At 38.3% G+C, this 24792-nt stretch overlaps 1 protein-coding gene across 2 annotated transcripts in view; it reads left to right on the forward strand.

Moving 5' to 3' along the window:
* Positions 1-1895: 1895 nt before the first annotated feature.
* KCNMB2 (potassium calcium-activated channel subfamily M regulatory beta subunit 2) overlaps positions 1896-24792 on the forward strand; it is a 304180-nt gene continuing 281283 nt past the window's right edge. The window contains exon 1 of one of the 2 annotated variants that reach the window (XM_016942315.3): positions 1896-2209. The gene's annotated coding sequence lies outside the window, so the exon portion shown is untranslated. The remainder of the gene's footprint in view (positions 2210-24792) is intronic. The other variant, XM_516884.5, reaches the window with a different exon arrangement.

Below are 24792 nucleotides of genomic sequence, written 5' to 3' on the forward strand. Positions count from 1 at the left end.
TTTGCTTGCCTATAAAAGACAGGATTTTCATAAAATCTTTAAGCATTGTTTTTCAACAATTTCTTTTCGGAGTTTTTATACTCTCACTTCAGTGGTATCAGTTACTCCAATTACAAACTGTGAAGTTGAGGTACTAAAGAAAATAATTTTGTATTCGCTGGACTCCTCACAACTGTAAAAATTTAATTACGCTGGTGAGAAATAGTTCCTCTCGGATGACCATGAGGCTAGTGAAATGTCTTGGACTCTTAACATAAAGGAATTTTTTTTCTTTTACTACTTGGAAAACTGAAAATTTGAAAAAGTCTTTTTCTCTTTTTCCTACCAATTTAATGGGCAAAGATTTTTTTTTTTAATTTGAGTTGCAATAAGTATTTTCTGACTTTGGTCGTCCCAGGAAAACCACTATAAGGATACTCAAAGAGAATAAAATTATGGTTTGTGATACTAGGAGTGTTTTCCTCTAAATCACATTTTGTTCCTGAGAAGAAACTGTAACCAGTCAAGTAACAACTAAAACTCACACACCATTAGGGCATATTCAAACTGACAACTAGGAGTTTAGAAAAAGAAAGGTTTGAGAACACCCTGGGTAACATAGTGGACCCCTGTCTCGAAAGAGAGAGAGAGAGAGAGTGAGAGAGAGAGAGAGGAAAAGAAAAGAAAGAGAGAGAGGGAGAGAGGGAAGGAGGGAAGGAGGGAGGGAGGGAGGGAGGGAGGGAGGGAGGGAGGAAGGAAGGAAGGAAGACAGGGAGGGAGGGAGGGAGGGACAAAGGAGCGGAGGAAACAGCGTCTTTGCTTTATCAGACATCTGAGCAATTCAGATATTCAGTTATTACATATAATAAAATAATGGATGCTATGACCCGATCATTAGAGCATTTCTAGATTACAAAACTACCAATAATTAAGTAGTGGTGATTTATAATCATTCTCTCTAATATTTTGTTGTAGTAGTTTGTAGCAGTTTTTGTTTGTTAATTGCTACTCATTTTTAGTTCTATAGGCCAGTATAATACATGTCCATCCATATTACATCTGCTGCTCTCTTTAAGCCCTTCCCTGGAGCACACCATCTAGTTTCCGTAGTAACTACTACAATACTATTGCTCCTGGAGTAGCAGGAAGAAAGGAAATGCGGAAGAGAATGAATAAATTGTGTAGTTCTATTAAGAACTTTCTCCGCTTCCTTACTTGCAAAGGTACTTAACTTTTCAGAGCAGCACTTCCAGCTAACTGATACCCTCTTCTCTGACCAATGTTAAGAAATCCCTCTTCTATCTTCCATGATCATGACTGTCCAAAGTGGAGCAAGATAACGTACACATTCCCATTCTTTCCATCCATCATTCATTCTTGCCGTTTGACAGTTGCGCATGGCATGTGATTGCTTCAGCCTGAAACACAAAGCTTTGTAAGTCAGCATAAAATAAACACTTTATGCACTGAATGATCCATTCAGTCTAGTTGATCTATAATTTGAGATTTTGTGTACATGTGTACCTTAAGTCATATCTCAGTAATAATGAGAACTTTTCCTATTTGGATTGATTTTCATACCTAACTCCAGAGAACACTTATTTTTGTAACTGGGAAGAGCAGGAATCCCTTACTGGGAGTGAGAAAATTGTTTGGAGAATCCTAGAGTGTTTACTACCAAGTTCGCTTTCCATATAGAAAATATCTATTTGGCTCTCTCTCCTATAGTTAAGGAGGATTTGGAAATCTGATCCAGTGCAGGGCGATGTCGGTCTGGGAAGGAGGACTGTGAGCCCTCTCTCCCTTTTTAATATGAGAATTCGAAAGCAGTGGGGAAGTGATGTTGGACCTATCACAGCATTGCTAACAGACAGCCTATTACAGTATTTAATAAAAACAGAAACAGCATGCCTATCATAGGCTAATAAATCCTACCTCCTGCACGCTTTAAAACAGTATGAAGCAGCTTTAACGGAGCTCCAGATAACTAATTTCAAGCATGGCTGTCTAGCGTGCCTGTCACTCCTATTGTCCTTCCAAACTCTTTCAGACATTTTGAGCAGAGAGTATTAAAGCTATGAGTTAGAAAGGGTTGTGACATTAATGGTCCACAAAGGCTTTAGGCACAAGAGGTAATGATGATTACCGGTGGCTATTTGGAGGACTGCACTGGATCGCTGTCATTAAAAATTAAGCGTGGCTTTTGAGGAAGATGTGACAACTACCGGAGGTAGGATTTGCATGTAAAACAAAGGAATCTGTTGCTGTTTCATGTTTCTGTTTGTTCTGTGGCGTGCGGATCGTGAATTGCAGCCAGGTGCGGAGTGAGAAGCAGCAAGAGGAGGGAGAGGGGAGTGGGAGACGGTCTGCTTAGAGCAAAACACAGTGGACAGTATTATGTTTTATGGCAGAAATGCCTCCAGGACAAACTGGCTCCAGGCTTACAGCTTGCTGAGTGTGCATTCCACGTTGCTTTTCCTGTGGAGTAGAATGCTTAGAGGTCACGAAGGAAACACTTTGCCTCTTACCTGTGGTGCCAGCTGGGCTACTGGTAGGGTCGAGTGAAGACTTTGGTGGGTGGAAGGCATAAAGGTCCAAGAAAAATAAAGAGGAAGCGGTCCTTAAGATTTGAAACCTGTTATTTTATTTCTACAGTCAATGTGTTTTGATGGTCTGAGTCTGATTTTTCAAAGGGGAAATTGGAAGATTACGACAAATTTCCCTGACAAAGAACTATTTCCTATGTAATCCATAATAAAAGAAAATTGGGTACCTTCGTCCGTTTTGCATGTTGAAAGGCTGACCCACACTGTTTGGGTTCATGGTTTTCCTAAGCAGAGTAAGAGTTTTCGACTAAAAGAAGGGGCTTTCTCTCGGTTCCTGCTCTTGCTTTTCAACAACTGCCGGGGCTGCAGATGGAAATGGTGATTAGTTAGAGGTTATGGACTTGACATTTTACCTTTCTGTTTTGTTTTGTTTTTTAAATGAACAGCATAAAAACACAATTCTCCTTCAAAGATGGGAGGGGCAGTTGGGTTCCAAAGTCCAGTCGATAATGAGTAGATTTGCAGAGGAACTTATTATACTGCTTTGTACTTTATATGGGATCCGTATAGCACAATCAGAAAAGGAAATGTCAGGCAATCACAGGCTGAGATTTCTAAGGCAAAAGTACAATGATCAGAAACCAGTGTTTTCTCAACTTGATCTATGGTGCAAATTTCAGTCTTTGTCATTGCATATGACCCTCAATGTGAAGTGGCAGAAACATAGTAAGTGAATTTCTCGGTGGTGTTGTGTTGTTTCCCCAGTGGACTTCACAAACTCCGAGCTGTAAAGATGTTGCTTTATATTCTGAAAAACTCTGTATTCTGAGGCATAGATTGGTTATAACGAATGGCAGGTATGTGAAATAATTATAAATTTATAAAAGAATGCAATATTCTTCAAATGCACCTAAAACTTCCATACTAATGCAGAATTAACTAGAAATAAAAGTGGAAGACAATTAGAGTATGTTTGTTTTCAGCTAAATACTGCAATTAAGGATAAATAGGGCTTTTGCTCTTCTCTGATGCAGTTGAGTTTGTGTATTTGTGAGCTTCTATATATATACTGTAATCCACATACAAAGTTGAAATCATTGCCCCATAGTAGGTGGCATCTATGTTACAGTTTCCTGTTTGTTTTTCCTAACAGTGTGGTGGATTTTACTGAACCAGCCGAACTCTCTTGGCTGGTCTTTACGTGACCAGACCACATGTCCACGAAATGACTGTATGGAATTCTTGGTGCATTTGATAGCTATGACATCGTTTTCTGCTTCTATGTTACCAGTGAAATGTGTGCCCTTGACCTTGTGAAGTCCCTTCTCCAGCCAATTGACCAGTCAAGAATGCATGTATAGAAAGAGAGAGCTCAAAATACAGAAACAAAAATACACACATACATTTTACTTACTGTTGTTAGAGGTTTACAAATCGATATTATTTCTATTATTTTCATTAATTTCATTAAGGGTAAAAGGACTTTCACTGCCTCTGGTCTTACCAATATCTTCTGAATCTAATTGCATCAAGTATTTACTTTAGAGACAATTCGTGCCTTGAAAGTTGTCAACAGGAGAAATTATTTTGCTATGGTTATGCTCATAACACTTTACTGATAAACTAAAATGAATTTTCACAATTTTCACAGATTGATGAGGAAAAAGTTTCCGTATTAATTCTTGATGATATATGTGTCTGAACTGTACGCCCACAACCTGAAAAATATAGAGGAGATATGGTGCTTGTTTTTTTTTCTTTATAAGCTGTGAGGAAAGTCAAACCAAGTAATTTAGTCAAAACAATCTACTTTGTATCACAAATTAATTTTATTGCCTGTTTACATTGGTAGATACCAGCCAAAACATTTTGAGATATCTTTTTCTTTCAGCTTCTTCTACATCTAGTAATAAAAAACAAACAATTCTCCAGCTATGCAAAAAGCAAGTCTGCAGTCCCCCTTGATATAAAAAATAAGCACAGCTTTAGTCAGTCTTGTTTCCTCAGTCCCCATGGGTAACACAGCCATCGTATCAGTCACCAAGACACTTAGAATCCAGAGTTGTCCTTGTTCTCTGTCTCTCTTGTATACACAGACAGTCATCATCCTACTTTATTGGAAGATATTGGACCAGATATTTCTCAAACTAACACAGTCTTCCCTTTGATCATCTCTCCCTCTCATCAAAATATAATTAAAAATAAAGCTTCCAAAAATATTTCTGCTATGATATCAAATAAAAAAGCAGACTGCAAGAATGTGTATATAATTTTGTTAATGCATATGTGTGTATGAAAAAAACTAGAAAAAATGCATCAAAATTTTAACAGCAGTTATCTCAGTGAGGCGGAATTGGTGCATTTTATTCTCTTCATACATTTGCACGGTTGCATTTTTTTTCAAAGAGCATCTATTATATCAATAGTAAGAATAAGACATATCATAAAAGTTTATCTCCAGCCCCTGTTGCCATCTTTGTCTGTGATCCTGCTGCATATCATGTAGTATGTCTTCACCTCAAATTCCAAAGTCATTTGCTTGTCTAAGCACAACTGATTAAAGATGCCATTCCATTGTCAAATCCTCTTCATCCTTAGGTTTCTTGGTACTTCAAGAAAAACAGCATTATCCTTTTTCAGGGACTGACTCCTACCTCTTAACTCAGGTTTCTGAAAAAAGGGGAAAGAGAGAGAGAGAGAGTGTGTGTGTGTGTGTGTGTGTGTGTTGAGTGTACGTGTGTGCGTGTGTGTGATTTCTCCTTATTTTATAAATAGAGACTTTTTCAATCTCCTGCTGGTTCCTTATTATTTCCTAAACCTTTAAATATTGGAGTGTTCCATGGATCAACTATAAATTTCTTCTTTATCTATACTTAAGCCCTAAATGAGTTCAATCAAGTATCAAGCCCTCAGAAACTTCCGGTATACAGAGCTCACAAATTCTAATCTCTAACCTTGACTTTTCCTCTAGCCTCCATACTTACATATCCAACTACCTACATAACATTTCCACTTAAATGTCTACAGGCATCTCACACAGGATATGTTCAAAATCAAAGTTCGGAATTCCACAAAATGTCCTCCTTCTATATTTTTCTCCATCTGTGTAAATGGGAACTTCACTGTTGCACTTGCTCAGAAGAAAAACCTTGGAGTCTTCTATGATCTTCTCTTTCTTTTGCACATCACAGGAAATCCTAAGGCCTTTACCTTCAAACTGTGCCTAGCTTTAATTATTTCTTGTCATTTCCACTGCTACCACTCTGGGCAAGTCACTACCAACTCTCACATTATTACACATTTTCCACAGTTGGTCTCTTACTTCTGCCTCCCTTCTCCCACCCACACGTTCTATTCTCTACCCAACACCGGTGGTCATTTCAATATTGACGTTAAGTCCTACCTTCTGCTCAAAAGCCTCCAATGTCTTTCTGTATGACTGCAGATAGAAGCCAAGGCCTTACAGTGGCCCATGTGCCCTGGAATAATCTGGTTCCTCCCTGTACCCTTCTGCTACCATTCTTTTCCATTCCACTGCCACCACGCTGGCCTCCTGGGCTAGTGCTCAAATCCACCAAGCACTCTCAAACCTCAGAGGCTTTGACTTGCTCTGCCTGCTGCCTAAAGAATTCTTCCCCTGCATAGTCACTTGACTCAGTTCTTCACTTTTTTTCAGGTTTCTGCTGAATGTCAGAAAACTTCCCTGAAAACACCTTTCAAATCACACCCCTTTGTACACTTCTTATTCCCAGACAATGCTTTCTTTTTCTCCATAGCATACCATATTATCCCCAGGACATTACATGCTAAGATTTTATTGTCTATCTCCCTTCTCCTCAGTTGTAAACTCTATGAAAGCAGGAATTTTTATTTACTTTCTGAAGTATTCATAGCACGTAGAATAGGGTCTCTTATGCAGTAGGCACTTAATGAGCAATTGTCAAACGAATGAACAAATTATTCAATGTGGTAATTAAATGTTTTCCTTCATCAAAATCCATTAGTAGCATTAGATTCCAAGTATAAGATTTTCAACCTCAGAGTCAGAGCTCTGTGTCATAACACTCTGTTGCTTTTTCCAAAGAGCACCTTCAAGAAAGTTAAGGAAATTTATCAAGATGGTTTTTTTCCCCTGCCTGCACAGGAGGGGGAAAAAAATCACATCACTGATTCCAATCCATGTCAAAGCAAATAAAAATTCAATTTGTCTGAATTTGATCTTATCCAAACGGTGACTTCTATTTCAAAAAGGACATTTTCACAGATCTCCTATACAAATGACTATAAATGTTGGCACGTCCTATATTTTCTTTGCTCTCCCCTGGCGATGAGGAAAGGGATGGTAAAACCAAGTTGGAAGGGATGATTGGGGTCAGTATGGCTTTCTAAGTGTACAAGCCCCAGTAGCCTGTGCAGCAGTAGTAATCAGTTAATACAATCAATAATCGTACTATTCATTTACACTTTCAAAATCAGCATGGTACAATCTCATGGTCTGTTAAACAGTGACCTCTCTACCATTTATACATTTTTTCAATTAATTAAAATATAATAGAATAATCTTATTGTACAAATTGGATTTAAATAATAATGTCCAATATTTCTAGAATGTTTTATAATGTCAAGAGGTAGTGTGATGTGAAAAGGATGCAGCATCTGAGACAAACACAAGCATTAAGACAAGATAAACTTGGTTTGAATCTCACCTTTTCTACTTCATGTTGTTAGATATGAGTTCTAAATTTCTTTTCAAAGAATTAATATCAGTATGTTCAATTCTTTGCCTTCTACTTTTAAACTTAACTTCCTCATAAAGCAACCTTTTTCGATTACCTACCACACCCTGACTCATTCCGATCACCTGCTCCACCCTGACTCATTCTGATTACCTGCTACCTGCTCTGCTCCGACTCCCGCCAAAGCACCCACCCTGTCATTCTCTTTAAATTAGCCAATTGGAATTAGTTTATCCTGTGCAGTCTAACCCCACCCAATAGGGGAACAACACAGCAGCAGGGGCCACGTGTGTCAGGGATGAGGACCCCTTCCCCTCCCTTGTCCAAGTGTGTGCTCACCATTGATCCATCTGTAAGGGCGCATCCTTCTATAGAAGTAACTTGTCTTGCTAATAATTAAAAAGAAAATTTTACGTTCTAGTGCTATTCCTTTTGCAGCACCGAAACTTTATATATAACAACAGCTACATGATGTTGGGCAAGTTTCTTAAACCTTACTGAGCCTCAGTTTCTTCAGTGGTAATTGATGACAGTAATAACTACCTGATTGGGTTGAAGATTAAATGTCATAATATATACCACTTTCCCATTAGAGTAACTGGATCAGAGGAGAAGCTCAAAAAGTAATAGTTATCTCATTACTATTGTTATTTAATCTTCACAGCATACCTCAGCAGTAGATATTATACCTTATATTGAACAGATAAGAAAACTCAGAAGTAGGAAAGTTAATCAAATTGCTCAAGGTCAAAGAGCTACTATGCTATCAAAATTTACTCTCTATTCAGCTGTAAAGACTCCTGATAAATAGAATGTTAGATTAACTGTCTTTAATGTATTTGATGACTGAAGGCTACTGGTGGTTCGGAGAATTTTTTTAAAGGAAGAATCTAAAGAATAGAATTTTCTTTCATATTTGAACAATACAGATGCCTCATGTACTCCTTCCCTAAACAAAAGTACACTCAAACTCCCAGGAAACAATCTGAATTAATGCAAATTTATAAATTAAGAAAGCCCTTTCTAGACACACTGTATAATGGAGTATTAGAAAACCAGTTTCACAGCCCTGAATATCTTGGTTTGAATCCCAGTTCTGCGTCTTGCCTGAGTCTCCCTTTCCTCAGAAGGAATGTAGGTAGTAATGGTATATTATTCATGGGGTCACAAGGATTAAATGAAATAACCTGTGCCCAGGTGTTAGCACCATGCTTGGCACAAATTAGTGCATACTGCCTATGACCTATTTGTATTAAACTATTATCATCTAAGATGAAACTATAAACTTTAATTGTATGTATTATAATACTGCGAGATTTGGTTTAAAGGTCCCCTTTAGTTTTTACTTCTTGGCATTTCATGTCTCCAAATTCATTCAATAGATGTCATTTAAGAGTCATTTGACCAGAACCAGAAACCAATTTTCCTGAAATGTATGACATTTGCTCACTGCTTATTAGGCCCAAAATGAAAGAAGCAATTCTGGAAAAATCAAAGAAAATGTCTGCCTCTCTGAGATACCAAACCTAATTTTATAATTGACATACCTGGGACAGAACTTCAACCCAGTACCTTGTCAGACTTCAGCTTCAACATGTCCAGTGTCTTCACTCTGTCTGTGGCTGCACTGACTGAAACCCTGAGAAACTGACCAGGTGAATGCGTGATCATACAAATGACTTCAGTGCACAACGTGCATGAAATTGGGAATTAACCTCATCAGTTACTCTAGATTTAGCATTAATTTTTGAATCCAAAGGGTGTTTCATTTAATTGCTCAATAAAAATGTCACTACCTCCAATTAAACTATTGGGAAACTCTCAAATCCTGATCTACTACATAGGTTAAACTTTCCTTTTCTTCGGTCAATTCTGAGCTTCATTCTGTACCAAATAACTTCTCAAATTTCTGATTCCTGAAGCTTGGTAACTAATGGTTGAATTTTGGGGGATGTGTTCTTTAATATTTTGTAATTTCTCATATCTTCCTCTGTAAGTGCAACTGGTCCCGACACTAGTATTTCTCTCCAAAAGTGTGTATGTGTCACTGTCATAAAAATGTCACAGATTTTTAAGATTGGATTTTTTTCTTAATCTTCACAATATGTTTCTCCTTTTTGTTGCAAGAATACTCTGTGCATAATTCTACCACGGTCCTTAATACATTATGCTGTGATATTTGCTTCACTTATCTGCCTCCTTCCACCCCTCCTTAAACTGTAAGTCTCTGAAAGGTTAAGGACTAGGTCATCATCATCACAGTACTTTCGATGCCTAGCACAGTTCATGGCAGTAGTTAATGCTCAATAAGTGTTTCTTGAAAGAACAAATCAATCATATCTATAGTAGATTTCTTAGTGTCCAGTTTGACCTAAAAAGGGTAAATGCCCACATGGTCAAAAAAATCATACACCTCAGAAATACAGTGCTGCAGGGAATTATTTTATAATAATTAAGCCCTGGATCTGCCATGGGCTCACTAAACTCTCATTCACCTGTCCTCTCACCTCTTCTCTTTATATTCCCAGGCCCACATCAGATGCTCTTTCAGACTGTTTCTCTCTCCCTTCCTCTCTGCTGTCTGCCCACAGCCACTACCCTATTTTTCTAAAGCACATGGTGGGACCTTCCATTCAAAGCTGACTTTGAGTTTGACAGTTCAGACAGCAAATGCCTAAACCCCCTCCTCATCAAAGCCCGGGTGACAGATGATCCTGGGTGAGAATTTCAGCTCTGGAGAGGGGAGGAAATGAATCAGCAGTCAAATGTCAAGTCTGCTGACTTCTTAGGAAAGATAGAGAAGATACTTATAATACTGGACAGGAGGGCTTTGGCTTACATTTGCCAGCATTATACTAAATAGGGAAAATGTCAGCTGAATCCCACATGTAGATTCCTTGTCATCTTGGTGTTTTCCTGAGTGTAAAATTAAAACTCCAAAAGATTCTGGACATCAGAGCTCATTTTCAGTTTTCAACAAATCTATCTGATGAGAAAAAAAATAGGCAAGTAGTAAAATATGCAACTAAAATTTTAAAGTCTAATTTTTAGCCAGATAATTAGGTTGCAAACTTATTGAAAGCAGCAATGATGTTTTTTATAAATCTCAGGTGACTAGAACTATATTAAATATATACAATAGGTTTTTTAAAAACAACCTCTTGATTAATATATGCCCTCCTGCTCACCCTGTCCCCTGAGGTAAAGCCATATTAGGGAAATCAAGTAAATGCCTTATCTTTATTTACCAGACTGCTTGACTGGGGATTTAGGGTTCCAGAAACCACACAAGTTTTAATTCCACAGAATCCCCTTTGCACACCATGGTGTAGAGAGGGCTCTTATAGAAGGGGAAGGAAAGAGCAGCTTGTGAGTTCTGATGCTGCCCGTTTGTTTGTAGAATCCTATCACTCACAGGCATTTCTATGATTGGAAATCATTTACAAAATTAGTCCACATAGGATTCTTACTAAAGAGGATTCAATTTGGGAATTTCTCGAAATAAAGCCCTTACTACACTATGTGTGTCTGGGAATGTCACTGACATAGTTCAGGACTTCATAAATAATGAGTTTGGTTTTGTAAGACGTTTGAAGTCTTTTCCTCATTGGATTTTTCACTGGAAAGCTGGTAAAGGTCAAGCACCTGACTCCATAACTCATCCACAAAGGTAAAATATCTCTCAAAGTAAAACTCTGAGAAAGTTAAAAATAGCCAGCAATTCAAATGCAAATCTAGAATCTTTCTTGCTTTGCATCAGATGCAGAGAATCATTCCGGACATGCTGCATAAGGCACTTTATGAGAAGGATAGAGAAGCAGTTGGTAAATCTTGCTCGTGAGATAATTCTTGAATGTCTTGAGTTTGGTTTTGCATAAACATCTGAAAATTTTAGACTATATGAAGAATGTATAGTCCCATCAAATTGAACTAAAACTCCTACAGAGGGATTCTATTTCTGTAGAAATTCTGGAACTATTGGTTGTCTCTGGATTGTTTGTTTGTTTCCTACTATATTTCAAATGAGGAAATTAGAAGGGGGAAAAGAAACCTGACATCCAGAAGAAAATAATACCTAACTTTAGAGGCCACATTTTCATCGCATTTTGACAGGATTGGTCCCATTTCTCCCTCTCTGTGAAGATGATCATTCACTGGTTTAACTTTGCTTCATGGTGGTTTTATCTGTGTGGTGCTTGGGAACAGCCATGTGAGGCTCTCTGTGTAGATAACTCAAGGTAACTGTTTGCTTTGAAAACATAAAAATAGAACAGCACAGGACTCATTTCTCTGTTGGAATGAATCAAAAGAAAAGTTGAGAGAGAAATAAAGTTTATGTACAAAGGAGAAGGAAGGTTTAGATAACATATACCCAAATATGAGAAAAATTTTGTAGATATAGAAAATATAACAATAGAACTGGTACAAAGAAAACTGGCTAGAGAATATCTATAACAATCTGCTTCTCAGTCTTCTAGGTCTATTTCCCCATTGACACGTGGATTTAGTGTTTGCTGAACTGAAAGTGAAAAAAACTGGTATAAAGAAAACAAATGTGCTCTGATTTACATGCCTAAATGAAGAAAGCTATCTTTTTTCATATAAGCATATAAAGTTGTAATTTTGATTTCAGGCACATGATGGTGTTTAGTACATTTATTGCAGCTTGCATTCTAGTGAGAAGTAATAAGAAAATTAATAAACAAGATAAAAAGGAAGCTACTTACTTCACCTCAACCTATGAACGTCCTAAGGTGTCTACACATTTTAAAAATTCATTCTCCATCCTACTACCCTTTAAATTATAGCCTGTTACAGGGAGTAAGTGGGGACTCTGCCCTGACAGAGTGTCAATGTGTCTGGAGAGCAAGAGTCAGCAGCATGTATTTGGAAATAAGGCTAAAAGGTAGAAAAGAACCATGCTAAGTAAGACCTTACAGGTCACACGAATGAGTTTGCTCATCATTCTAAGAGGAATGGAAAGCCATCCAAGGTATTAAGCAGGGGGCTGACAAGGTAGTTGCACTTTCCAAAGGTATCTATGACTGCAGTGTTGTGATCAAAATGGAGAAGAACAAAAGTGGATGCCAAGAAGCCAGATGAAAGTCTACTGTAGTAATCCAAATGATGCTAGCCTAGCCCAGGCAGCTGTGAGATGGCGGAAAGATGGCCAGAAGAATATGTGTCTGGAAAGTGCTATGTTTGAATACATTCCCAATGTTCACGTGACAGAAACTTAATCCCCAGTGCAACAGTGTTAAAAGGTGGGACCCTTAGGTGAGCAGGTCATGAGTGCTCTGCCCTCCAGAATGGATTAATGCCATTTTCGCTGGAGTGGGTTAGTTATTGTGGAAGTGGGTCCCTAATAAATGGACGAGTTGGGCCCCCTTTTCCTCCTTCACTTCTCTCTTATGTGTGTGTGCTCTCTTGCTCTTCCGCTTGCCACCATTGGCCCCTTGACCTTGAACTTCCCAGCCTCCAGGTGTGTAAGAAATAAATCTGTGTTCTATATAAATTACTCAGTCTCAGGTATTCTGTTATAGCAGCATAAAATGAACTAAGACAGAAAATCACTTCATAGAGTTGTTCATGGACTATATTTGAGATGTGGATAGAGAAAGAGACGATGTCAAAGATAACGCTATATTTCTGGTTAAACAACTGGATAGATGGTGAGATTATGGAACACTGGAAAAGGACTACAGTTCCCTTTCATCATAAAACATTTTAAAATTATAGTGTATGCTCACTGCCTCTACTTCATATATGTGTGTGTATGTGTATGTATGTATGTGTGTATGTGTACATGTATATTCTTGAAATCTTCTCTTTACTTGACTTGAATTATGTTTAACTATTTAACTTCCCAGGTTCTCTCCTACTTTATAGTTCTTTTTATCTTTTCTCCTTTCCTGGGTTCTTTATCTTCTCTTACACTTTAGAGCTTTTTTCAGTAATTGGAAATATCATCTATCCACACTTAAAACTGAAGCCATCTCTCCAGCTGCAACCTTGCTCTTCCAACCCAAGTCCTGTGTTGTCTACTACCTATGTTGACATTTCCCTGTGGCTGTCATCTTTAGACTTCAAAATTCACTTGGCAAAATTAAACTCTTATCAGACCTAATAAATCTATACTGTCTCATGTTTCTGTTCATTGTACCACAAATCTTCCAGCTATTAAAGCCAATAATTGTCTTTGAATCCTCTTCCAATGATAGATCTAATTGGCCTACTGATTCTTCTTTCAAAATATCTTTTGTTTCTGTCACTTTTCTCTTCACAGACAAATAAAGTCCCTTTATTGGCACACTTTGGTTATTAAGATAGTTTGCTAAATAACCTCCTCAACTCTACCCTCATATTTTTCAAAGTGGTAGTTATTGAATCACCTGCACAAGAATTATCTGGGGAGCTTTGTAAAAACATCAATTCATGTGGCCCATATTTAATCAGAATCTTTTCGGGTAAGGCCTGGAAATTTACCAAATACTATAGATAGATCTTGCAATCTCTTTCTGCCCTGGGTTTCTTCTGCATAGATCATGCAAATGAATAGTTTCAAAGCATGACCTTGATCATGGAACTTCCCTCATCACAGCCATCGGCTCTCACTTAACCAAGCAAATCAAGTCTTCTCGGACTGGATGTCAAGACCCTCCAATTTTTGATGGCCAGGTGAATTTCTAGCCTAATCCTTACCTCCCTTCTCTCATCCTGTTACAACTAAACTATACTACTTGCCATATCTCAAGCATGCCTATCATGTCTTTATATCTCTGTCCCTGAGCCCCATGCATTTCAAACCTCCAGAAAAGGTCTCTTTCCCCTCTCATTTCCACCTGTCAAAATCTACCAATTCTCAATGGTTCCTCTTAAATAGAGCCTCCCCTTAATCCTTTCACATTTTTCCTCTTCCTTTTCTATTCCTTTCACTCCAAGCTAGAAGGAGCCTCTCCAATCTTTGAACTCCTTCAGCAGATTCTACCTTTTGGTACTTGCTTGTAACATAATTATATGTATAAATAAGTTTTCCTTTTTTACTTCTACTTACAAAATTGAAGACAGGAACTATATTTTATGAAAAGATGAATTGATGAATAGAAAGAAAGTTGACCAGAGTTCAAAATCCATCTAGTGTATGTCCTTGGGCAAATAATTGAGTTCCCTTATTAAGTGAGATTATGTCACTTACTTTATAGAATTTTGGTCAGTATAAGTAGAGGTATCTTATAAAAAGATAAGCAATATGAAATGGCTAATATTTTATTTTCACTAACAAAATGGAAATTTCATTATACCTGGTGGTTCTCTATATTTTAGTATGCTTTTCTTTAAAATAATGTTGTATACTATGCTTTACATCCACTTTACAAATATTGCCCACTGAATATATAAATGAATATAGTAATGTTATCCCTATTAGCATGAAGAGAGAGAAGAATTAGAGAGACTCTGAAATAGAGAGAAGAGAGAAAAGAAGGGAAACAATCTGCCTCGGGGCTTACCTTGCCTCTTCCTTTTTCTTTTATTTTCTTTTTTCTTTTTTTTTTTTTCTTGAGATGCAGTCTCACTCTGTCATCCAGGCTGGAGTGCAATGGCACAATCTTGGCTCACTGCAGTCTCTGCCTCCTGGGTTCAAGCGATTCTCCTGCCTCAGCCTCCCAAGTAGCTGGGATTACAGGCACACACCACAATGCCCAGCTTTTTTTTTTTTTTTTTTTTTTTTTTTTGTATTTTTAGTAGAGATGAGGTTTCACCATGTTAGCCAGGCTGGTCTTGAATGCCTGACCTCAGGTGATCCGCCTGCCTCAGCCTCCCAGAGTGCTGGGATTATAGGCGTGAACCACCATGTCAGGCTGCCTGTTCCTTTTTCAAAGCAGGTGAGCACACAGCAGTTTTAACAATAAGCTAAAGCAAGCTCTTTTCTAATGAGAGAGTTCTGTTAAATAAAGGTCAACAAGAAAAGTAACAACACTCATTGTCTCTTGTTTACGGTCCATCTGAGCATCATGCAAACTTGCTCAAATTTCTCTCCTGTGCATTGTTACTTTACCTAGAGTTTATCTAAATCACATTACACTCTACCCTGGCTGGAATTCTTTGTCGTTAATCAGAATAACAATAATGTTTCCAAATGTAACTTATAAAAAAAGTATGCATATTTTTTTTCTCTTCAGCTATCTTTCTATCCCCTTGCATTATTTATGAAAAGAAAAATATCTCTTGACCAGTTAACTTAAAGGAAACTCTTACCTTGATAAGGTCAGTGTTATGTTGGCTATATAAGTAAATTAACTAAGGAATCGATGTCATTCTCAGATTCTTACTTTAATCTTCAGACTTTGCAACCCCAAGGAGAGATTGTTTGTCTAATACTTCCTTTGTTAAAAAATGATTTGCCCGGCCAGGCACAGTGGCTCACGCCTGTAATCCCAGCACTTTGGGAGGCCGAGGCAGGCGGATCATGAGGTCAGGAGATCGAGACTGTCCTGGCTAACATGGTGAAACCCCATTTCTACTAAAAATACAAAAAAAAAAAAAAAATTAGCCGGGCATGGTGGCGGGCACCTGTAGTCCCAGCTACTCGGGAGGCTGAGGCAGGAGAATGGCATGAACCCAGGAGGCAGAACTTGCAGTGAGCCAAGATAGCGCCACTGCACTCCAGCCTGGGCGACAGAGCGAGACTCCGTCTCAATAAAAAAATAGAAAAAAAAAAAGATTTGCCCCACGAAGGCATTACAATAAAAGAGGTCCTTGAGGATTATACATTATTCAAGAGGTAGGTCAAGTTCCCAGGAGTTAGGAGTGAGATAGTGAGAGAAATGCCATACAAAGTTACACAGTGCTTTGGATATTTTAATAGACAGAAAAAATATTACGAACAGAAGCTAAGAAAAGAACAAAGCTCTAAGAAGGAACATCAGTATTAGCAGGGTTCCAATCTCTTTTTTGCCACTAGTGTGGCAATTATGTGATATTCAGAAGTTAGCATCTCGGTGCCTCAGTTTCCTCCTCTGTAAAATGGGATCTGAATACCGGCCACACAAGGGCTTTTGTATAAGTTAAATGAAATCATGTATGCCACGTGGTTAGCACAGTGCAGCACATAGTAGCATTTCAATAAATGACTCCTGTTTTTATTATTAAGATGAGAGTGGGTAAAAATGTCAAATATTACAGAGAATTCAAAGGAAGAGCTTTGGATTTTGGATTTTGGCTCTGAATTCAATGACAAGGCGGGAGACCATTTTCCACAAAGAGGATAAGCACCAAAATCAGGTTGCAATGACATTAAAGGACTGAGCAAGTGGTGAGGATGCAGATTTTTCTTTCCAAGAAAAAATTTTCCCCAAAAGGAAAGTAAGAGTGAGGGCAGTTGACAAAGGGCCGGTGAGGATGAAGGAACAGTACAGATGCTTTTTCTTCCCAGAGGCTGGCTGTGAGGGCTTTTTAGTAGTTGATGAACTAGTATCTTATCCTATTTTGTAGATTACACATTGAATTCACTCTAAACTTATCTCCTATTATTCTCACAACTCTGTGTGGTGAGCATCACCATCCCCATTTAGGACAGAAAAACTGAAGTTAAAAAGCATTGAAAGTCCTATCCCAAGTCCCATGACAAGTAATGGCAGAGCCAGGCTTTCCACCAGCTCTTCTAATGTAAACTGCAGGCCACACTGCCTGACCTAACTATGAACCCATCACTTCGGCCTTTCGAACCTTCTTCACTAAGACATGTGCATTTTCAGAGAGGATTTGGAGGGAAAATCCTTGGAGAAATAGTTGTTTATTCTAAGGGGGCCACTGCTAACAAGTCCTTAAAAATATCCACAATGTTGCACAACATTTATTGAGCATTTTGTAGATGGCAGACAGTTTACACAATAATATCACTTATAGCTTGTGAGCCCTTATTAAGTGCAAGGATTGTACTAGGCATTTTACCTGCATTCTGTCATTTAAAGTTCAAAAGAGTCCTAAAATCCCTATCGTGCACTTGAGAAATCTCTCGCTCAGAAAGCATGATCAGCTTGCCCAAGGTACACAACTTGTAGATGGCAAAGCCAATATTCAAGCTGAAGCCTGCCAGACTGACAGACCTTCAAATATCCCATTTGACACCTGCTGGCCATTTGACACACTTTCTCCCTAGGTACCAGTGTGCACAAGCCCCAAGTGTGCAGGTCTGGTCTGTGAGGTCCTAAGAGGGCCACACCCAGAGCTCCGGAACCCGGAAGAAAGCATATGACTCACACACAAACGTCTGGGGCAGCTAACCCAGGCAATCTGCTTTCCTGTGGATCAAAATCTATCTTTTCTCTTTGTATATGCACAAGGTAATGCATGGCTGGTCCCCATCCAGACGCTGACCAAGGTTTACAGATACGATTCTAAATGTCGACTGTGGAAGAATGATGTAACAGCACTCCCACCACAAACTCCCACACTGAGGAGTTGCGAAAGAGAAAGAAGAGTCCAGCAAAGAAGGAAAATGTTTTATAACAGATTTCCTATTCTTTTCTTAACATATCAAATTGTTTCTCTATTTTTCTGCAGTTTTATTTTTTGAATTAACCCCCCCCAAAATATTCTATTCTTTTGCCACCATCCTAAGACAATTCAGTTTGACAACCCATTTCAGACAAAATACTATTATGCCTCTATTTTATTTACCTAATAATTTCCATAACTGTATATCAATGGTACTATAAGCTTTATTTCCTTTCTGTCTCATTTCCCCAAAATCAGCCTTGAGCTCATTAATAGGATTCATGGGGCTGCTTTTCTATAAAATCACCTTTTCCCAAACTAGGTAGAATTTGGACCATAGTTCTTTCCATCTCTGTTAGTTCGTTAAATATATATTTGTAACTGTTTTAACTCAAGCAAATATAATAAGTATCCTTGCTTTTGCTTTTCTCTAAATTATAGGAATTCAAACAATCTATTATTCTAAAATTGTTATAATTCGTATTCAAAAGCAATGTCCTAATAAGTCACATATTTTAAGCCTCAGTAGTCCACTAGATTTGTGAATAAATACCATAGTCACTTCTGACAGCCCCCGTAATGATGCTTAGATTTCTCTCTTCTTTGCTAACTAGTGCAGAGTTTGATGTTACTCGTGTTTCGAAGGCCTAATAATGCCTAAGCGTTTCTTACTGGTAGTTCTACAATAAAGATAAGCAGAAAACAACTGCCCTATGTTGTTATCTTAGCTGGATTTCTGTCACTGCTTGTCAGCATGCTTCCTCTGCAGTGATATTGCATTCATTCATAATCACAAAAGAAAATCAATTTTAATAAAACATTAAAATGAAATTTCACCCGAACCTTCACCTGAAACTTGAACTTCTAAATTGCAGTTCATCTAAAGTCAGTTAAGATTTATGACAGATACATAAAATGTGAGGAAGGAAACAGATTTCCCTTATTATCCTACCTAAGTACCATCTGGCACCATGCTAGAAAAGAACCTGAAATCCTGGTTTGTGGCTAGTCTTAATCTGGATATGTTTATAAGATTTGATTCCAACTTTTGAAAAATGAACTGAAAATTGGCCAACACAGACTTTTAACAATGCCCACTGAAAACAAAATTAAAAGGCATGGACAAACCACTCAAATGCAAGAAATGATGGGAATTGTGACCCAGACACAGAAAGAGAGTTTTTGGCTGAGGAATGTCACTCAGCACTGAGCATTCTCTGATCAGCTTCAGAGAGATGCCTTTTTTTTTTTTTTTTTGATAGTCTCCCTCTGTGGCCCAGGCTGGAGTGCGGTGGCACCACCTCAGCTCACGGCAACCTTCATTTCGTCTCCTGGTTTCAAGTGATTCTCTTGCCTCATCACTCCCAGGGAGCAGAGATTATGGGTGCACATGCTATCACACCCAGATAATTTTTGTATTTTTAGTAGAGATGGGGTTTCACCATGTTGGCCAGGCTGTTCTCAAACTCCCAACCTCAAGGGATCTGCCTGTCTTGGTCTCCCAAAGTGCTGGGATTACAGGTTTGAGCCACCGCGCCCAGCCAGAGATTCTATAGTACTGGAGGAGTGTTCATATCGATTTTCCTAAAAATAAAAGAAGGAATGAAGGTAAGCAGAGAAAAGAAAAATGCAAATAATTAGACAAAACCATTGAAAAGAAATATACCACAGCCAGATTGTTTTAACAAAAACTATTAAAATTATTAATAGCTAACATTTATTGATTACTTATTATATTTATGTGTCAGGTGTTATGCTTACATGATTATCTCACCTCATCCTGATGATAAAGCTATGAGGTAGGTTTTTTTTTTAATATCTGTTTCTCAGATGAGGAAAATGAGGCACAGAAAAGACCTTCAACTTCTTCAAAGTTACAGTTAACAAGTGTTAAGGCCTAATTCAAATTCAGTTGATCCAATCCTGATTCCAGAGTTTATATACTTTATCCCCATTGCAATAAAATTTCAAACCACTATGCAGGTAAAATAATAACCTTCAGAGGATATGGTTGTAGATAAATTTGAATCAATTTTTAATAAGAATTCAAGCCTGAAATATTTATCGGAGTCAAATCTCGAAACTACAATTGGTACCAAAGAACCATGCCTATTGTCATCTGGTGTTACAGAATTGAACTTCAAATCACAGTGATATTTAGAGAGTTCATAAACATGTATTGTTTAAAGAAAAAAATATTTTTTTCTCTTATCAGTGTCACCTAGAACCTTATTAGAAATGTCAATTCCTTTCTTTCTTTCTGATGTAGAACAAGTGACCCAACTTGCAAATTAATTTAATTCAATTCTTTTTAACAATCAATTCTCAGGCCCCTTTCAGAAAAAAAAAGCACTTACGCTTTTCCTCCCTCCCAAAAATAAAGAACTCAAGTTTGCATTATTTCTATGAAATAAGTATAATTTACATTCAGAAGTCAGTAGGCTAGTAAGAAACTAGGGTTGATAAACAGACTGGAAGACATGTTCCCTTACTCTCAAGTTGCTTGCAAATTAGTACTGATTACTATTCAAAAGAAAGCAATGTCTTGGTTTTCAAAAGCATATGGGTCTTGTGTAAGGACATGGGTCTCTGCTCTCTGCAAGTGACTTTATTATGGATAGAGGTTGTCTAGAGAGGACTTCACAAGGCTGTCAAACTAATCCTTCCTTAGCAGGTAGCTGATAAGAACATATGACCAAGCCCAATGTTCTTGTCATTTAAATTAGAATTACTTAAAGTTGATGCCTTCAGGATGAAAAGAGAGGTGATAGAAATGGTGGTCTGACAGATCAGAGGAGCTGGCATGTTAGAAGAGTGTCCTCACACATGGAAAGCCCCCATGCTACCTGCTGCTCAGGTGGACTCTGCAACTGGGAAGTTCCAAGAACAATGAGAGTCAAAATAAAGACTGAACAGAACATTTTACTCTTTCTCAATAAAATAACTCTTCATTGTCCACAAACCTTCCCCAAGCAAAAAATTTTCTTCCCTGTGCCGCCAGCTCCTGTTGTATGACACAACACCCAATTTAGTCTAATGGAATCACATGAAGTTAAGAGCGTGGGCTTTCACACCTGGGATTTGGACCTTGTCCTCTCATTACTAGCTGTGTCATCTTGGGCAAGTTACTTAATGTTCTGAGCATCAGTTTCTACATCTATAAAACGGGTGCTCATAATATTTATCTTGCAGGTCTTTTGGGATGTTTGAATGAAATGACATATATAACACATGTGCTCATATGATGGGTGAGCAATCAAAACTAGCCATTGTTATAAAAGCATGGGCTATGTTCACAAAGCCCTATTGTCACTATTCACTTTATGGTGAATAGCCATTTCCACTGTATTGCAGTTTGTGGGGAGGAGGCCCAGGGCGAGAAAGAATGGGGAGGTATTTTTGTTTACTCAGATAGATTGTAAGTCCCTGATCCTTGATACTAACTACATCCAAGAAAGCATATCATCTCTGACATTGAGGGTCTAACCTAAGTGGTGGAGACTATACATATGGTGCTATATTAGAAAGTAGAATGTGCTCACTGTTATACTAGACTCACAAAGCACTTTGGGATCACCAAAGAGGGGAAAGCTAATTTTGATCAGGAGTTGGGGATGCCATCATGGAAGGCTGCATATTTGATCTGTGTCTTAAACAAAGGCTCGAATAAGAATTAGAAATAAGAAGGAAATAGACACCTCAAAATGTCAAAAGCAAAACAGACACAACTTGGGATGCATAGGATATGGAGAGTAAATAGGAAAAAGAAGAGTGAAAGATAACCAGAATTTAGAAGCCCAGAAAACTGGAAGGACAGTGCTGACTGAAGTTCAGCAGGACGTCACAGAGAAGGGGTGAAATCAGTAGAAGATGATAAACTCAGGTTGAGTTTGAGGTGGAGGAAGAACATCCAGATGAGGATATATCCTGGTGAAGTATAATTTACAACTCAGGGAAGAGATGCAGATTCCAGAGTCATTTTCATGGATGTGATCATTTAAACTTAAGCAATCATTTTAGGGGAGAGAATAAATCAATAATTTAATGGCAACTAGTGTAGAACAGTAAGAAGCAGCTATGCTTTGGAGACTCATAGAACACATAGTTGGGTTTTTTTGTTGTTGTTTTTCTGAGATGGAGTTTTGCTCTTATTGACCAGGCTAGAGTGCAATGGCACAATCTTGGCTTGCTGCAACCTCCGCCTTCCGGTTTCAAGCAATTCTCCTGCCTCAGCCTCCCAAGTAGCTGGGATTACAGGCGCCTGCCACCACGCCCAGCTAATTTTTTTGTATTTTTAGTAGAGATGGGGTTTCACCAAGTTGGTCAGAGTGGTCTTGAACTGCTGACCTCGTGATCCACCCACCTCGGCCTCCCAAAGCGCTGGGATTACAGGTGTAAGCCACCTCGCCCGGCCGACACATACTTTTAAAGGAAACTTTGTGCAACTGGGAAGGAAACCAGGAGAATGCAGAATCACAGAGGCCAAAGGAAGAGCGAATTTTACAGTGGCAAGGGTGATTGGGAATGTCAGGCCCTAAAGAGAGCTTGAGTAGCATGAAGCATAAGGGACTGTGTATGCCATGAGGTGACTGCATAGAAAGCTGTTTCAGGGCTAACAAGGAGCAGAACCATTGAGAAGATAAAGTGGGAGAGAGGAGGATGCATAGAATCGTAGCTTGAGGGACAAGGGAAGGTGTTTTATTAGGATAATAATAGCCTAAACACATTTGCAGGTTTGAGGGAAGGAGCCAGAAAAATGGATTAAAGCTGAAGAATAAACAAGGATTAATTAATCAATCAAGACCTCCACAGCACTGGTTATCAACCCTTTCTTAACATAAAACTCACTTAGGACCCTTATTATAATACTAACACCTGGTCCTGATTCTGATCAGGATTATTTACTAGTTTTCCCAGGTGATTCAAATCTGTATCTAGGTATGAGAGTCACTTACTTAGAAGAACTGGACATTGGATTAAGACCACTATAGATGGTTATTTTGGGATGACAAAGGCTCTCTTTTTCCTCTGAGATGAGGGTAGTATAGTACCGGGGTGGCGGAGTAAGAAAAGGATGAATTAAGAGCGGAAACATTTAGAAAGACTTTGAAAGGACTCCTGATGAATGGCTTCGAACTGAGAAAGTAGAAGGTGAGATGCTTACATTGAGGGTGCAAAAGTAAGATTGGGCCATTAAAGAAATTTAAAGCATTCCGAATAACTATTAAGATTTCCACAGAGATAAACAAGGTAACTGTCCAATTACTGCTTTATTCTCTCTACCCTTATTCGTTGGCCATGCCTTTACAAAGAAAGGGCATTACTGTGTTTCTTGTTACTCTTATGAAAAAGAGAAAAAGAAATATTATAATTGGGGAACAGATAGAAGAATAGTAACATTAATAGAGCTTTAGTGAAGGCTTTAAGTAAAGGTATCAAGAATAAGGAAATCTAAGCAGTGCATTGAGATCTCTGTGAAATCAGTGAGAATTCATCCTTGATGGGATCTTGGAGATTATCTCACCCACCATTTAAATTATGAGTAAACTAGGGTTCAGAGACATTCTGTGATTTGACCACCATCAAACAGCAAGTTAGCAACACCAAGAGACATTGAAACGAAACCTTGGAGCCCCACACCAGTGCTTTCAACTCCTGCACACACTTGGCCTCCTGATCTCTGCTGTGAGCTTCCTGGTTAGCAAAATGGCTGTCGTTCTTTTGGGAGGATTAATAAGAAAATCTGTAAATTGGTTTTAACTCTTTGCAAGAAAGAAAAAAAAAACTATGTGCAATTTCTTCTTTATTGCTGTTATTATGTGAACCAGATTGAATTGCTGCATCTCTGAAGAGTTTCTTATGACTAGTGTAAAGTTTCCCATTTTAACCCAAGTCAATTTTAAATTGCCCATACAATACACAGATAACTGGCTGTAATAATTCAGTTGCCACACTCAATACATTGTTTGAAATCCAATGAAAGGCAAAAGGAAAACTTGCAATCCTACAGAATCAGCAAGATAGATCCTGCAAGCTGTAACAGGACTTATTTTAAGTAATTAAAAAGGAGCTGTGTGTGTAGTAACAAGATCAGTGGGTCTCCTCTGCATGGCTACGATACAAGGATAGGAGCTGCAATTCTCTGGGCCTAGGGCTTTTTAAATCTGTAAAACAAGATGAATAAGCTAGAACACTTCTTTCAGAATTAAGCCTCTCTCATTTCTGTCTGTATTTTAATTTTTGTCATCCCTCCACCAACATTTCTAAAATAGTTAAAAAACAAACTATAAAGAATATTTCATGGATCATAGTTCTAGGTTTTTTTTAAATTATAAATAAATTTATGGCTCAATTTCAGGTTCCTTATCAGTAAAATAGAGGAGCATTGGTGTAAATATTCTAAACTCAGCTCTGTGCTTCAGTGGGCTTTTCACTACCTTTAGTTAGTTGCACTAGGCTGGTTGCTATTTACCTTGCATGGTTGACTGCTCTCTTCTCACATTGTGTGCCAGGAAGGGCACTGCACCTTGGTACAAACGCTGCTGGGCACCTTTCTGTTTTCCTTCTTTTCTTAATCCTATCCAAGTATGCAGTATGCTCTTGGGTCGTCTCATGAGACCCAGGGGCATGTTGGAAAGAACTGAGAGAAAGAGCAACAAAGCGGCGAGTGGTGTGAGAGGGCAGCACGCGCTGTGGGTAAGCTGGACTCACCCAAAGAACTGTATTTATTTTGCATTCATCCCCATGAATTAATAAAAAGAATTGGTGATACACAAAGAGAGGAGAGGCTATGATTTAAAAGAGCTGTATTGGTTTGGATGTTTTGTAAAATGATTACATGATGGAAAAGTGTAGAAAATGCAATATTTGCTGGCTTTGGAACTATCTGTATGACTATAAAGTCAGGAGTGGAGGGACATGAGGACTTGTGAGAATGGTTTTTTTCACAGGGAAGCGATTTTTCTTTTCTTAGTTGGATTTAGGGTTATTCTTGATTCTAGTGCATATTTTCTCATATTTTAAAACATTGCGTG

The sequence above is a fragment of the Pan troglodytes genome, chromosome 2 (genome assembly GCF_028858775.2).
Source record: "Pan troglodytes isolate AG18354 chromosome 2, NHGRI_mPanTro3-v2.0_pri, whole genome shotgun sequence".
In the NCBI taxonomy this organism is placed as follows: Eukaryota; Metazoa; Chordata; class Mammalia; order Primates; family Hominidae; genus Pan; species Pan troglodytes.